Below are 16,741 nucleotides of genomic sequence, written 5' to 3'. Positions count from 1 at the left end.
ACAAAGGGCTTGGCAGAGCTTGACAGGGATTGGTAGAGGTGACAGGGGCAGGCAGGACTGACAGGGGATGACCTAACCTAACCTAACCTAACCTGACCTGACCTAACCTAATGTAAGCTAACTTAACCTAACCTAACGTAACCTACTTAACCTAACGTAAATTATTCTAGACTAACCTGACCTGACGTAACCTAACCTGACCTAACTTTGATGAACTGAAGCCAACCTAACTCAGCCGAACTAACCTAACCAAATCTAATTATATAGAAATAAATAAATAAAATAATAAAAATAAATAGAAAAAAAAAAACACATGATTCAGGATTCTGAAGCAAACCAAAACAATAGATAAAAAATTGTAATAAATAAATAAATAAACAAATATATCAGAGGAAAAGAAGAAAAACAGTCTTACAGGTGTTTTTGAGGTACTATGGCACATGGTACACTGCCAGGCCCTTGTACTGCACCATTAACACCACAATGTACACTGACATGGTACTGCAACAGTGGGAGTCTTGCAAGTTGATTCACCACTCTTGGAAATCGTTTAGGAGGTCTAGGAACATCACAGTTAGGTTAAGTTTTTGTGCTACAGTTTAAAGTTACAGTGATGCATGGTACAGTGGTTTATGGTGTAGGTAGACAAGGCCTTCCTGCACCACTAGCACCATAGGGTACAGTGCTGTGGTATAGTGACATGAAGAAATTAAGAAAACAAACTGAAGATTCATTTACCTGCCAGACCCAAGGCATACATTTATACTTTTATCATTACAGGTAGAAATCTATATATACAGAGAAACATGACATGTATGTATGTATGAAATATGTATGAACAGTATATTGGCATATAAATAAGCGTAGGTGAGGAGAAATTAATATTGTCAGTCTGGGATGACAGAGAGGGAGGGGATGGAGATGCAGGCATAGGTGACGCTGACTAACACAAAGTATCTTATTTAACTACAGACTAGGATTATCGGGCTGGGATGTGAATAGTAGATGTGTAAATGAATAATTCACCTATGGGCGTGAATGAGAAGAAACAATGAAAAAAAGAAGGGCACCGATGTTTTGGTGAGGGCGGGGAAAGGAAGGAAAAATATGGAAAAATTATCTTGTTATTTTTCGTACTATAGACACATTTTTACATGCACAGGAACTCAGGGTACATGTATCAATGTATAATCTATGTATGAACGCAGTATAGATGTATAAATAAGCGTATCAGGGAAGAAATAAGGAAAAAATGTTAGCGACAAGGCGGTTGTTTGGTGTCGGATGGTGGGGAGAGGGGTCCAAACACGTACTATCAATCTCACTGACAGCTTGGACTATCACGGTAATACATTCATGGCAGATGTATGGGTGTATAAACTATCTATACACGCAGTATGGCGGTAATAATAAGCGCAGGAGATAAGAAAACTGAAAAAAAAACGAATGAAGAGAGGGCCAAGTTGGTGACAGGCAGCGGAGAGAGAGAGAGAGAGAGGGAGAGAGGGAGGCGGACATTGAAGAACCACTAATGTCACTACTATCTTGGACTATCAGGGTGATAAGTGCAGGGTGAGCATGTGTGACTATTACCTTCGCGATCTCTGAAGGCATCAGCTTGCAGCGTCTTCACAACCTGTATTTCGTCAATCTCTTGCTTGTTGGTGGTCTGCACGGAGGACCTGAGCCCATCAAAGACAGTCTTCGTAAATGTCTTGATCTTTTACGTTACGGCCTGTTTTTTTTTTTACCTGACCTTGACCTGCAGGCTTACATGGCTCTACAGGCTAGGGGAAGGCCTGGGACACATGTCTGGCGGGTCAGGCTAGGGCTGGCTGCAGGCTGGGAGACAAGATTCGCTATTATACTTTTCGATCACTGGAATGAACCGAGTAGCTGCGCGCGCGCGCGCCATGACGTCACTACGAAGATGCCAGATTTGTTTCACTCCCCTGGTCTGGCACTGTAGGGCTCTATGTGGCACTGTACGCACTCACACACCTTATACACGTAATACACACCTGCACACGAAGCACCATCACTTATGGCATTGTGACACTAGAGAAGAGGCCTGTACACAAACACACATAGACACACACACACATACACATATTCAGCCACACACACGTACATAAAGAATCAGAGTCTTTCACTCATTCAATTAAGAAAAAAAAAACCCAGACTGTTCGCCACTCAAAAAACATCATAATATTTTTTCAGTGGCACTGCGGCATTGTGAAGCCACCATGCAAAATATTTACACTCGTATTATAAAAAAAAAAAAAAAAACTGGAGGGTTCATTAGAGAGAGAGAGAGAGAGAGAGAGAGAGAGAGAGAGAGAGAGAGAGAGAGGAGAGAGAGAGAGAGAGAGAGAGAGTTAGGTTTCATAATTAGATGGAAAAGAATCTGTTCTGAAAAATGAGAAACAGATTCAGAGAGAGAGAGAGAGAGAGAGAGAGAGAGAGAGAGAGAGAGAGAGAGAGAGAGAGAGAGAGAGAGATTAAATTGATATATGAGGCGCGCGGCGCAACAACGACGTAACCGAGAAATGGAAGTTTCGAGAAAAACGCGCTCAAAGTTAAACACTGATTGCGCACAAAAGGATACCCTTAAATAAGTAAGTATTATACATCATTTGAAAGGTCTTGGGTAGTTCTGTTTGGGGATGTAGGTTTCGAAGTGATAGGTGACGATTTTGGGTGGATGACTTACGCGTTAATTAACGCGTATACCGTAGGTAATAATTTTTTTTCCCGATATTGTTTTCATTTGTTAATAATGTGTTAGAGCCTAGTACACATAGTATTAAGTGAAAGTTTCATGAAGATTGGTACATAAATAAATTTTTTATGAATTTTTTTCCGAGCGTAAAAAATAAAACTTACTCATTACCGGCACGTTATTACTCCTACCATAACTTTGACGTCCTGCTATGACTAACAGTGTGTAATGCTGATAATTTTATGTTTGTGCATGCATTCTGGTAAGTATTAATGGAAAGCCGCTATGTCAAGAACATTATGAAGAAACGAATTTTTTTTTTTTTTTTTTGTATTCAATGAATATAGTTGGCTCTCATCCTTTACACTGGCTTGAGACAGTTAAGTTGATTACCAGGATACGTCTGTTTGATCCTGGCAATGCCCTTAGCGGATTTACCAACCTTTAAATCCCCCTTCAACCCACTAAGTCGGGTTGACTGGGGATTTAAAAAACTTACGTAAGGCTGGTGGCCACAGCAGGATGCTGTGACACTTTCGTCTGCACTCTAGTAGCCATAGTTGCGTAAAGAGTCACGAGAAAGGTAGCGTGCGTCTGTGCTCGGGCGTGTTAAAGGGCAGAGTGGATGAGCACATGGTGAGTGTGTTGTCACCATGGCAACGGCGCTGGTAAACATGGCAGCGGTGCTGTGATTGGCTCGCCCGCGCCGGGCGGCTGCAACCGCGCCGCTGATTGGCCATACGCACGTGAGGCTGGGAGGAGCAGGTTGCGTCGTTGTTGTACCGCTTTCGAGATGTTAGTCCAGAGAAATTTTCTCCGCACTACGCTCGACTTTGAGCCTTAGTACAGGTGCTTAGATGGTCGAATATGACTTGGCCGACATCACCACGAGACTTTTACACCCTTCTACCACACGGAGCAGGCAAAAACACGGTTACGTCGTTGTTGTACGTACGTCGTTGTTGTACCGCGCGCCTCATATGTTAATAATTTCTTTTCATCAAAATAAAGAAACGGATGAATAAATAAATAAATAATTATAGAGAGAGAAGAGAAATATAATAATAATAATAATAATAATAATAATAATAATAATAATAATAATAATAATAATAACAATAATAATAATAATGTGTGTGTGTGTGTGTGTGTGTGTGTGTGTGTGTGTGTGTGTGTGTAGTGAAGTCTGGGTGGGTGAGTGTATGTCAGGAATGATGACAGGTCAGGTGTGTTCTTTGTGTCCTGGTGAGATGAGGTCAAGTGAAGTCAGTGTGTGCCAGGAAGGTTGTGTCCACACAACATACGAGTACATACATGAACAAGATTACAGTACACTACATGCATATAAATACTAATTGCTGTACTCACCAATCACTGACTCTTGATGTGGTGATGTGGTGGTGATGTTCTATTTCACTGGGGCAGGACAGGAGGTGGTGGTGTGGTGATGTGGTGATGCAATGATGTGATGTTAGTGGTGCTCTGTTCATTCACCAAGCAAGACAGGAAGTGTAATGGTGGTGTGGTGGTGCATAACACTGTCTTCACCACATCTGCCAAGACAATACAAGATAAACATTAATGACTTACAATGAAAAACAAGATGGAGATAGACAAATTAGGAAAGAAATAGGTTTCTATACTCGTAGAGTATTACTGTGTGTGTGTGTGTGTGTGTGTGTGTGTGTGTGTGTGTGTGTGTCACTAATTTCTATCTCTTTCTCTCTCTCCTGAGAACTATTTCATATTGCTGTACATCAACATGAAATATCACCACACAAGCCTCTCTCTCTTTCTCTGCACCTCACAACACAACACAAAACTTTATCACACTAATCAGTAAACAATACCAAAAGCTCCCCTTCTGCAGGCCTGACTCCTCCCTTTCATTCAGACCCTTTCTTTCCCTCTCTCTCAGCTTGCCCGCCTTCGTATCTGCGTCTATATTTACTCTTGATTCAAGTATACAACTCTACACCATACTGACCTATAGGTACAGTGCAAATAGCTTTTCTTCCTCCCTGTTTTTCCTGTCTCTCTGCCTGTCTGCCTCTTTCTCCCTCTCTACTGACTCATGGCTCAAAGATACAAGTCTAATTAAGCTTTGAACCTCTCTGTCTCTACAATATCATAAAACCTCAACACTCCAAACCAAACCAACCCTGCCAACACCTACCTGTCTCTCTGCCTCAGTCAGTCAGTCAGTCAGTCAGTCAGTCAGTCAGTCAGTCAGCCATTCAACCAGCCAGCTAGCCATTCAACCAACCAGCCAATCAATCAGTCACTCAGCTAGTCAGTCAGTCAGTCAGTCAGTCAGTCAGTCAGTCAGTCAGTCAGTCAGTCAGCCAGTCAGTCAGCCATTCAACCAGCCAGCTAGCCATTCAACCAACTAGCCAATCAATCAGTCACTCAGCTAGTCAGTCAGTCAGTCAGTCAGTCAGTCAGTCAGTCAGTCAGTCAGTCAGTCAGTCAGTCAGCCATTCAACCAGCCAGCTAGCCATTCAACCAACCAGCCAATCAATCAGTCACTCAGCTAGTCAGTTAGTCAGTCAGTCAGTCAGTCAGTCAGTCAGTCAGTCAGTCAGTCAGTCAGTCAGTCAGTCAGCCATTCAACCAGCCAGCTAGCCATTCAACCAACCAGCCAATCAATCAGTCACTCAGTTAGTCAGTCAGTGAGTCAGTCAGTCAGTCAGTCAGTCAGTCAGTCAGTCAGTCAGTCAGTCAGTCAGTCAGTTAGCCATTCAACCAGCCAGCTAGCCATTCAACCAACCAGCCAATCAATCAGTCACTCAGCTAGTCAGTCAGTCAGTCAGTCAGTCAGTCAGTCAGTCAGTCAGTCAGTCAGTCAGCCATTCAACCAGCCAGCTAGGCATTCAACCAACCAGCCAATCAATCAGTCACTCAGCTAGTCAGTCAGTCAGTCAGTCAGTCAGTCAGTCAGTCAGTCAGTCAGTCAGCCAGTCAGTCAGCCATTCAACCAGCCAGCTAGCCATTCAACCAACTAGCCAATCAATCAGTCACTCAGTCAGTCAGTCAGTCAGTCAGTCAGTCAGTCAGTCAGTCAGTCAGTCAGCCATTCAACCAGCCAGCTAGCCATTCAACCAACCAGCCAATCAATCAGTCACTCAGCTAGTCAGTTAGTCAGTCAGTCAGTCAGTCAGTCAGTCAGTCAGTCAGTCAGTCAGTCAGTCAGTCAGTCAGTCAGCCATTCAACCAGCCAGCTAGCCATTCAACCAACCAGCCAATCAATCAGTCACTCAGTTAGTCAGTCAGTCAGTCAGTCAGTCAGTCAGTCAGTCAGTCAGTCAGTCAGTCAGTTAGCCATTCAACCAGCCAGCTAGCCATTCAACCAACCAGCCAATCAATCAGTCACTCAGCTAGTCAGTCAGTCAGTCAGTCAGTCAGTCAGTCAGTCAGTCAGTCAGTCAGCCATTCAACAAGCCAGCTAGGCATTCAACCAACCAGCCAATCAATCAGTCACTCAGCTAGTCAGTCAGTCAGTCAGTCAGTCAGTCAGTCAGTCAGTCAGTCAGTCAGTTAGTCAGTCAGTCAGCCAGTCAGTCAGCCATTCAACCAGCCAGCTAGCCATTCAACCAACAAGCCAATCAATCAGTCACTCAGCTAGTCAGTCAGTCAGTCAGTCAGTCAGTCAGTCAGTCAGTCAGTCAGCCATTCAACCAGCCAGCTAGCCATTCAACCAACCAGCCAATCAATCAGTCACTCAGCTAGTCAGTTAGTCAGTCAGTCAGTCAGTAAGTCAGTCAGTCAGTCAGTCAGTCAGCCATTCAACCAGCCAGCTAGCCATTCAACCAACCAGCCAATCAATCAGTCACTCAGTTAGTCAGTCAGTCAGTCAGTCAGTCAGTCAGTCAGTCAGTCAGTCAGTCAGTCAGTCAGTTAGCCATTCAACCAGCCAGCTAGCCATTCGACAAACCAGCCAATCAATCAGTCACTCAGCTAGTCAGTCAGTCAGTCAGTTAGTCAGTCAGTCAGTTAGTCAGTCAGTCAGTCAGTCAGTCAGTCAGTCAGTCAGCCATTCAACCAGCCAGCTAGGCATTCAACCAACCAGCTAATCAATCAGTCACTCAGCTAGTCAGTCAGTCAGTCAGTCAGTCAGTCAGTCAGTCAGTCAGCCATTCAAACCAACCAGCTAGCCACCCAACTAGCTAACCAGCCAGTCAATCAGTCACTCAGCCAGCCAGTCAGTCAGTCAGTCAGTTAGTAAGCCAGCCAGCAAGCCAGCCAGCCAGCCAGCCAGTCAGTCAGTCAGTCAGTCAGTCACTCAGCCAGCGAGTCAGCCGGCCAGCCAGTCAGTTAGTTCTGTGGGCCTGTGTATGGTTCTGGTGTGCCTCTGTTTGGTTTGTGTTAGGTTCAGCTAGCCCTCTGTTTGGTCTCTGGGCCATAGATGCAGCAAGACCGGTTCAAAATTCCAAGCACTGACGCACTGCACAGACTACCACCTCATGCCTGCTTGGTGTGAAAGAGTCTGCTGGGACAAATGACCTACACAGCAACTTGTATCAGTCCCCCAGATGTGTTCCTGGAAGCTCAGTGTTATGGATGCAGTGTGACATGCTGACTTAGGGAAGGCTGTCTGTCGTGGCTGCACCTTGCTGTGGCTAAGAAAAGGCTGTGTTTGTTTGAAGTGCTGTACTGGTCATGCTGGGAAGTGTACAGGCCACCATTAGTAGTAGAAATGTTGCACTAGAATGAAATTAGTTGGGAAATGTAATGCATAATTATTGGCAGGGAAAAGATGGTGACAGGGATGCTGGGACGTGCTTCACTGTACACCGTGGTGGCCGCCCCTTGGTGCTTGGCGGTACCTTATAGGGCATCAAGGGGCAGTTATTGTAGTCTCATCTTACAGCAAAACAAGTAAAAGATAAAAAAATAGTAATAATAATAATAATAAAAAAAAATTTTTATCATTGTCTTGATGAGCACAAATCTTTCCCTGCCAATACATAAACAGCACATTTTTTCACTAAATTTCACCATTGTAGTACACATTTATACTAGTAATGATGACCTGTAGACTTTCCAGGCATGACAACACTTGAAACACAACCATTTTGTTAGCTACAGCATAGAGCAGCCACCAGACAGCCTTCCCCCACGTCAGCATGTCACACACTGAATCTGTCAGTCTGCTTTCAAGAACACATGAGGGACTAACAGGAGTTGCCATGTACTTAATTTCCTGCAGATTCTTTCACACCAAGGAGTAGCAAGTTGGAAGTCTGTGATTGTAACTATCCTGCTCAATTTCAGCTTCTATTCTAATCTCTACTTAATCTCCATATAGTTCCATTTTGGCCATAAGTCACTGTTTACTTAATCAATCCCTCCTAAGACACTGCACTTTTTTCAGATTATAGAGCTGATAGGTCTCGGTAGGGGGTTGAGTGGTGGCTTGAGAGGGCCTTGGTGGGGGCTGACAGGGTTTGGTAGGGTTTGGCAGGGGTGACAGCAAAGGCTTCTGTTTAAAATCTCACATCTCAAGCCACCTCATTACTTGAGAGGTGACAAAGGGCTTGGCAGAGCTTGACAGGGATTGGTAGAGGTGACAGAGGCAGGCAGGAGTGACAGGGGATGACAAGGAACACCTCAAAATTAATGTACGAGTACACGCATGTACAGACCGACTGCCCCTCTAAAAATGCTTCAAACTTTCCTTGTTTTGTATAAGCTTGAGCACCTGGTACACTCACGGGCACACAGCACCCCCGGGCCGTCCCCCAACACCTCAGGACTCGGGAAAGGGGGGTCCCAGGCCGGGATGGAAATAAATAAATAAAAATAAAAGCTGGAACCGGCCTTACCTTTCTTGAGGGCGTCTTCTTTGTCTGTACATATTTCCACGGTGGCACACGCTACTAGCCGTCCCCTGGACACGCCTCTCGCCACCTCACGCATGTACAGACCGACTGCCCCTCTCTGAAAAGCAACAAATTCAGCCCTATATCAAGTCTGACTCGTGCCTGTTTACATTTCTCTGGGTCTCTGTCAGGGCTCAGGCGTGTAGAATGAAAGAATGATAGAAAACGAAAGATTTTCAGGGGAAACTAGTTATAAGTCTATTATAAAATACCGTGATACAACCACTAATAATGTCTTAATAATGCACTTTTTCCTAACAGTATACTGAGGTCGACAAACTGAAAGGCTTTGGAGTAGTCAACAAAGACTGATTTCACTAATTAATTGCTTGGTATGTCAGTCACTTTGAATCGTCTTTTTGCCTTGTGACTAATTTTTAATGTCTCGGTTAGGTTAGGATAGGTTAGGTTAGGTTAGGGTTAGGTTAGGTTAGGTCAGGTCAGGTTAGGTTAGGTTAGGGTTAGGTTAGGTCAGGTTAGGTTAGGGTTAGGTTAGGTTAGGTCAGGTCAGGTCAGGTTAGGTTAGGTTAGGTTAGGTTAGGTAAGGTTAGGTAAGGTTAGGTTAGGTTAAAAAAAAAAGAGATTTTTTTTTTCAGGTGAGGGCCAGTTAGGTTGTTTTTGTGGTACAGATTTAAGGTACAGTGACACATGGTACAGTGGCTTATGGTGAAGGTAGACAAGGCCTTCCTGCACCATTAGCACCATAGAGTACAGTGCTGTGGTACTGTAGCACTGAAATATTAAGCAAACACAAAAAAAAAAGATATTTTTTTTCAGGTGAGGGCCAGTTAGGTTGTTTTTGTGGTACAGTTTTAAGGTACAGTGACGCATGGTACAGTCGCTTATGGTGAAGGTAGACAAGGCCTTCCTGCACCATTAGCATCATAGGGTACAGTGATGTGGTATTGTAGCACTGAAATATTAAGAACACGAAAAAAAAACGATATATTTTTTTTTAAGTGAGGGCCAGTTAGGTTAAGTTTTTGGGGTACAGTTTAAATGTACAGTGACGCATGGTATAGTGGCTTATGGTGCAGGTAGACAAGGCCTTCCTGCACCATTAGCACCACAGAGAGAGAGAGAGAGAGAGAGAGAGAGAGAGAGAGAGAGAGAGAGAGAGAGAGAGAGAGAGACTTAACCAAACCTAACTAACTGAATTAATATAAACCTAACCTGATGGAAAGAAATAAAGAAAAAATAAAAGCTGCAACCGGCCTTACCTTTCTTGAGAAGCGTCTTTTTTATGTTTTTACATATTTCCCTGGTGGCAGACGCTACTAGCCGCCCCCTGGCGACACCCCTCGCCACCTCACACATGTACAGACCGACTGCCGCTTTAAAAAGCAACAAATTCACTCCTATATCAAGTCTGACTGGTGCGTTTGTTTACATTTCTCTGGGTCTCGGTCTGGACTCAGGCCTGCAGGATGGGAGAATGTTAGAAAACGAGAGATTTTCAGGCAAAACTAATATAAGTTATTGTTGTGATACAAAACTACAACCACTAATAATAATATACCTCATGTTTTAATAATGCCAAGACAATACAAGATAAACATTAATGACTTACAATGAAAAACAAGATGGAGATAGACAAATTAGGAAAGAAATAGGTTTCTATAGAGTATTACTGTGTGTGTGTGTGTGTGTGTGTGTGTGTGTGTGTGTGTGTGTGTGTCACTAATTTCTATCTCTTTCTCTCTCTCCTGAGAACTATTTCATATTGCTGTACATCAACATGAAATATCACCACACAAGCCTCTCTCTTTCTCTGCACCTCACAACACAACACAACACTTTATCACACTAATCAGTAAACAATACCAAAAGCTCCCCTTCTGCAGGCCTGACTCCTCCCTTTCATTCAGACCCTTTCTTTCCCTCTCTCTCAGCTTGCCCGCCTTCGTATCTGCGTCTATATTTACTCTTGATTCAAGTATACAACTCTACACCATACTGACCTATAGGTACAGTGCAAATAGCTTTTCTTCCTCCCTGTTTTTCCTGTCTCTCTGCCTGTCTGCCTCTTTCTCCCTCTCTACTGACTCATGGCTCAAAGATACAAGTCTAATTAAGCTTTGAACCTCTCTGTCTCTACAATATCATAAAACCTCAACACTCCAAACCAAACCAACCCTGCCAACACCTACCTGTCTCTCTGCCTCAGTCAGTCAGTCAGTCAGTCAGTCAGTCAGTCAGTCAGTCAGTCAGCCATTCAACCAGCCAGCTAGCCATTCAACCAACCAGCCAATCAATCAGTCACTCAGCTAGTCAGTCAGTCAGTCAGTCAGTCAGTCAGTCAGTCAGTCAGTCAGTCAGTCAGCCAGTCAGTCAGCCATTCAACCAGCCAGCTAGCCATTCAACCAACTAGCCAATCAATCAGTCACTCAGCTAGTCAGTCAGTCAGTCAGTCAGTCAGTCAGTCAGTCAGTCAGTCAGTCAGTCAGCCATTCAACCAGCCAGCTAGCCATTCAACCAACCAGCCAATCAATCAGTCACTCAGCTAGTCAGTTAGTCAGTCAGTCAGTCAGTCAGTCAGTCAGTCAGTCAGTCAGTCAGCCATTCAACCAGCCAGCTAGCCATTCAACCAACCAGCCAATCAATCAGTCACTCAGTTAGTCAGTCAGTCAGTCAGTCAGTCAGTCAGTCAGTCAGTCAGTCAGTCAGTCAGTCAGTCAGTTAGCCATTCAACCAGCCAGCTAGCCATTCAACCAACCAGCCAATAAATCAGTCACTCAGCTAGTCAGTCAGTCAGTCAGTCAGTCAGTCAGTCAGTCAGTCAGTCAGTCAGTCAGCCATTCAACCAGCCAGCTAGGCATTCAACCAACCAGCCAATCAATCAGTCACTCAGCTAGTCAGTCAGTCAGTCAGTCAGTCAGTCAGTCAGTCAGTCAGTCAGTCAGCCAGTCAGTCAGCCATTCAACCAGCCAGCTAGCCATTCAACCAACTAGCCAATCAATCAGTCACTCAGTCAGTCAGTCAGTCAGTCAGTCAGTCAGTCAGTCAGTCAGTCAGCCATTCAACCAGCCAGCTAGCCATTCAACCAACCAGCCAATCAATCAGTCACTCAGCTAGTCAGTTAGTCAGTCAGTCAGTCAGTCAGTCAGTCAGTCAGTCAGTCAGTCAGTCAGCCATTCAACCAGCCAGCTAGCCATTCAACCAACCAGCCAATCAATCAGTCACTAAGTTAGTCAGTCAGTCAGTCAGTCAGTCAGTCAGTCAGTCAGTCAGTCAGTTAGCCATTCAACCAGCCAGCTAGCCATTCAACCAACCAGCCAATCAATCAGTCACTCAGCTAGTCAGTCAGTCAGTCAGTCAGTCAGTCAGTCAGTCAGTCAGTCAGTCAGTCAGTCAGTCAGTCAGCCATTCAACCAGCCAGCTAGGCATGCAACCAACCAGCCAATCAATCAGTCACTCAGCTAGTCAGTCAGTCAGTCAGTCAGTCAGTCAGTCAGTCAGTTAGTCAGTCAGTCAGCCAGTCAGTCAGCCATTCAACCAGCCAGCTAGCCATTCAACCAACTAGCCAATCAATCAGTCACTCAGCTAGTCAGTCAGTCAGTCAGTCAGTCAGTCAGTCAGTCAGTCAGTCAGTCAGTCAGTCAGTCAGTCAGCCATTCAACCAACCAGCCAATCAATCAGTCACTCAGCTAGTCAGTTAGTCAGTCAGTCAGTCAGTAAGTCAGTCAGTCAGTCAGTCAGTCAGCCATTCAACCAGCCAGCTAGCCATTCAACCAACCAGCCAATCAATCAGTCACTCAGTTAGTCAGTCAGTCAGTCAGTCAGTCAGTCAGTCAGTCAGTCAGTAAGTTAGCCATTCAACCAGCCAGCTAGCCATTCGACAAACCTGCCAATCAATCAGTCACTCAGCTAGTCAGTCAGTCAGTTAGTCAGTCAGTCAGTCAGTCAGTCAGTCAGTCAGTCAGTCAGTCAGTCAGTCAGTCAGTCAGCCATTCAACCAGCCAGCTAGGCATTCAACCAACCAGCCAATCAATCAGTCACTCAGCTAGTCAGTCAGTCAGTCAGTCAGTCAGTCAGTCAGTCAGCCATTCAACCAACCAGCTAGCCACCCAACTAGCTAACCAGCCTGTCAATCAGTCACTCAGCCAGCCAGTCAGTCAGTCAGTCAGTTAGTAAGCCAGCCAGCAAGCCAGCCAGCCAGCCAGTTAGTCAGTCAGTCAGTCAGTCACTCAGCCAGCGAGTCAGCCGGCCAGCCAGTCAGTTAGTTCTGTGGGCCTGTGTATGGTTCTGGTGGGCGTCTGTTTGGTTTGTGTTAGGTTCAGCTAGCCCTCTGTTTGGTCTCTGGGCCATAGATGCAGCAAGACCGGTTCAAAATTCCAAGCACTGACGCACTGCACAGACTACCACCTCATGCCTGCTTGGTGTGAAAGAGTCTGCTGGGACAAATGACCTACACAGCAACTTGTATCAGTCCCCCAGATGTGTTCCTGGAAGCTCAGTGTTATGGATGCAGTGTGACATGCTGACTTAGGGAAGGCTGTCTGTCGTGGCTGCACCTTGCTGTGGCTAAGAAAAGGCTGTGTTTGTTTGAAGTGCTGTACTGGTCATGCTGGGAAGTGTACAGGTCACCATTAGTAGTAGAAATGTTGCACTAGAATGAAATTAGTTGGGAAATGTAATGCATAATTATTGGCAGGGAAAAGATGGTGACAGGGATGCTGGGACGTGCTTCACTGTGCACCGTGGTGGCCGCCCCTTGGTGCTTGGCGGTACCTTATAGGGCATCAAGGGGCAGTTATTGTAGTCTCATCTTACAGCAAAACAAGTAAAAGAAAAAAATAGTAATAATAATAATAATATAAAATTTTTTTTATCATTGTCTTGATGAGCACAAATCTTTCCCTGCCAATACATAAACAGCACATTTTTTCACTAAATTTCACCATTGTAGTACACATTTATACTAGTAATGATGACCTGTAGACTTTCCAGGCATGACAACACTTGAAACACAACCATTTTGTTAGCTACAGCATAGAGCAGCCACCAGACAGCCTTCCCCCACGTCAGCATGTCACACACTGAATCTGTCAGTCTGCTTTCAAGAACACATGAGGGACTAACAGGAGTTGCCATGTACTTAATTTCCTGCAGATTCTTTCACACCAAGGAGTAGCAAGTTGGAAGTCTGTGATTGTAACTATCCTGCTCAATTTCAGCTTCTATTCTAATCTCTACTTAATCTCCATATAGTTCCATTTTGGCCATAAGTCACTGTTTACTTAATCAATCCCTCCTAAGACACTGCACTTTTTTCAGATTATAGAGCTGATAGGTCTCGGTAGGGGGTTGAGTGGTGGCTTGAGAGGGCCTTGGTGGGAGCTGACAGGGTTTGGTAGGGCTTGGCAGGGGTGACAGCAAAGGCTTCTGTTTAAAATCTCACATCTCAAGCCACCTCATTACTTGAGAGGTGACAAAGGGCTTGGCAGAGCTTGACAGGGATTGGTAGAGGTGACAGAGGCAGGCAGGAGTGACAGGGGATGACAAGGAACACCTCAAAATTAATGTACACGCATGTACGAGTACAGACCGACTGCCCCTCTAAAAATGCTTCAAACTTTCCTTGTTTTGTATATGCTTGAGCACCTGGTACACTCACGGGCACACAGCACCCCCGGGCCGTCCCCCAACACCTCAGGACTCGGGAAAGGGGCGGTCCCAGGCCGGGATGGAAATAAATAAATAAAAATAAAAGCTGGAACCGGCCTTACCTTTCTTGAGGGCGTCTTCTTTATGTCTGTACATATTTCCACGGTGGCACACGCTACTAGCCGCCCCCTGGACACGCCTCTCGCCACCTCACGCATGTACAGACCGACTGCCCCTCTCTGAAAAGCAACAAATTCAGCCCTATATCAAGTCTGACTCGTGCCTGTTTACATTTCTCTGGGTCTCTGTCAGGGCTCAGGCGTGTAGAATGAAAGAATGATAGAAAACGAAAGATTTTCAGGGGAAACTAGTTATAAGTCTATTATAAAATACCGTGATACAACCACTAATAATGTCTTAATAATGCACTTTTTCCTAACAGTATACTGAGGTCGACAAACTGAAAGGCTTTGGAGTAGTCAACAAAGACTGATTTCACTAATTAATTGCTTGGTATGTCAGTCACTTTGAATCGTCTTTTTGCCTTGTGACTAATTTTTAATGTCTCGGTTAGGGTTAGGATAGGTTAGGTTAGGTTAGGGTTAGGGTTAGGGTTAGGTTAGGTTAGGTCAGGTCAGGTTAGGTTAGGTTAGGTTAGGTTAGGTCAGGTTAGGTTAGGGTTAGGTTAGGTTAGGTCAGGTCAGGTCAGGTTAGGTTAGGTTAGGTTAGGTTAGGTAAGGTTAGGTTAGGTTAGGTTAGGTTAAAAAAAAAAGAGATTTTTTTTTCAGGTGAGGGCCAGTTAGGTTGTTTTTGTGGTACAGATTTAAGGTACAGTGACACATGGTACAGTGGCTTATGGTGAAGGTAGACAAGGCCTTCCTGCACCATTAGCACCATAGAGTACAGTGCTGTGGTACTGTAGCACTGAAATATTAAGCAAACACAAAAAAAAAAGATATTTTTTTTCAGGTGAGGGCCAGTTAGGTTGTTTTTGTGGTACAGTTTTAAGGTACAGTGACGCATGGTACAGTCGCTTATGGTGAAGGTAGACAAGGCCTTCCTGCACCATTAGCATCATAGGGTACAGTGATGTGGTATTGTAGCACTGAAATATTAAGAACACGAAAAAAAAACGATATATTTTTTTTTAAGTGAGGGCCAGTTAGGTTAAGTTTTTGGGGTACAGTTTAAATGTACAGTGACGCATGGTATAGTGGCTTATGGTGCAGGTAGACAAGGCCTTCCTGCACCATTAGCACCACAGAGAGAGAGAGAGAGAGAGAGAGAGAGAGAGAGAGAGAGAGAGAGAGAGAGAGAGAGAGAGAGAGAGAGAGAGAGAGAGAGAGAGAGAGAGAGAGAGACTTAAGCAAACCTAACTAACTGAATTAATATAAACCTAACCTGATGGAAAGAAATAAAGAAAAAATAAAAGCTGCAACCGGCCTTACCTTTCTTGAGAAGCGTCTTTTTTATGTTTTTACATATTTCCCTGGTGGCAGACGCTACTAGCCGCCCCCTGGCGACACCCCCTCGCCACCTCACACATGTACAGACCGACTGCCGCTTTAAAAAGCAACAAATTCACTCCTATATCAAGTCTGACTGGTGCGTTTGTTTACATTTCTCTGGGTCTCGGTCTGGACTCAGGCCTGCAGGATGGGAGAATGTTAGAAAACGAGAGATTTTCAGGCAAAACTAATATAAGTTAATGTTGTGATACAAAACTACAACCACTAATAATAATATACCTCATGTTTTAATAATGCCAAGACAATACAAGATAAACATTAATGACTTACAATGAAAAACAAGATGGAGATAGACAAATTAGGAAAGAAATAGGTTTCTATAGAGTATTACTGTGTGTGTGTGTGTGTGTGTGTGTGTGTGTGTGTGTGTGTGTGTGTCACTAATTTCTATCTCTTTCTCTCTCTCTCCTGAGAACTATTTCATATTGCTGTACATCAACATGAAATATCACCACACAAGCCTCTCTCTCTTTCTCTGCACCTCACAACACAACACAACACTTTATCACACTAATCAGTAAACAATACCAAAAGCTCCCCTTCTGCAGGCCTGACTCCTCCCTTTCATTCAGACCCTTTCTTTCCCTCTCTCTCAGCTTGCCCGCCTTCGTATCTGCGTCTATATTTACTCTTGATTCAAGTATACAACTCTACACCATACTGACCTATAGGTACAGTGCAAATAGCTTTTCTTCCTCCCTGTTTTTCCTGTCTCTCTGCCTGTCTGCCTCTTTCTCCCTCTCTACTGACTCATGGCTCAAAGATACAAGTCTAATTAAGCTTTGAACCTCTCTGTCTCTACAATATCATAAAACCTCAACACTCCAAACCAAACCAACCCTGCCAACACCTACCTGTCTCTCTGCCTCAGTCAGTCAGTCAGTCAGTCAGTCAGTCAGTCAGTCAGCCATTCAACCAGCCAGCTAGCCATTCAACCAACCAGCCAATCAATCAGTCACTCAGCTAGTCAGTCAGTCAGTCAGTCAGTCAGTCAGTCAGTC

The 16,741-nt window shown here is 44.4% G+C and overlaps 1 protein-coding gene across 12 annotated transcripts in view; it reads right to left on the bottom strand.

The window, feature by feature from the left end:
* The window catches only part of LOC135090464 (uncharacterized), a 24,599-nt gene extending 8,836 nt beyond the window's left edge, over window positions 1–15,763 (bottom strand). The window contains exons 1-6 of one of the 12 annotated variants that reach the window (XR_010261922.1): window positions 15,749–15,763; window positions 14,334–14,420; window positions 9,825–10,024; window positions 8,548–8,662; window positions 4,091–4,275; window positions 1,594–1,842 (exon numbers count right to left, since the gene is read on the bottom strand). The gene's annotated coding sequence lies outside the window, so the exon portion shown is untranslated. Of the gene's footprint in view, window positions 1–415; window positions 1,236–1,313; window positions 1,489–1,593; window positions 1,967–2,021; window positions 2,037–4,090; window positions 4,276–7,229; window positions 7,245–8,547; window positions 8,663–9,824; window positions 10,025–14,333; window positions 14,421–15,748 lie in introns of those variants that run through there. The other 11 variants (XR_010261928.1, XR_010261924.1, XR_010261925.1 and 8 more) reach the window with 11 other exon arrangements.
* Between the last annotated feature and the right edge of the window lie 978 nt (window positions 15,764–16,741).

This window comes from Scylla paramamosain, chromosome 35 (genome assembly GCF_035594125.1).
Source record: "Scylla paramamosain isolate STU-SP2022 chromosome 35, ASM3559412v1, whole genome shotgun sequence".
Lineage (NCBI taxonomy): Eukaryota > Metazoa > Arthropoda > Malacostraca > Decapoda > Portunidae > Scylla > Scylla paramamosain.
This window is presented reverse-complemented; position numbering and strand designations above follow the sequence as displayed.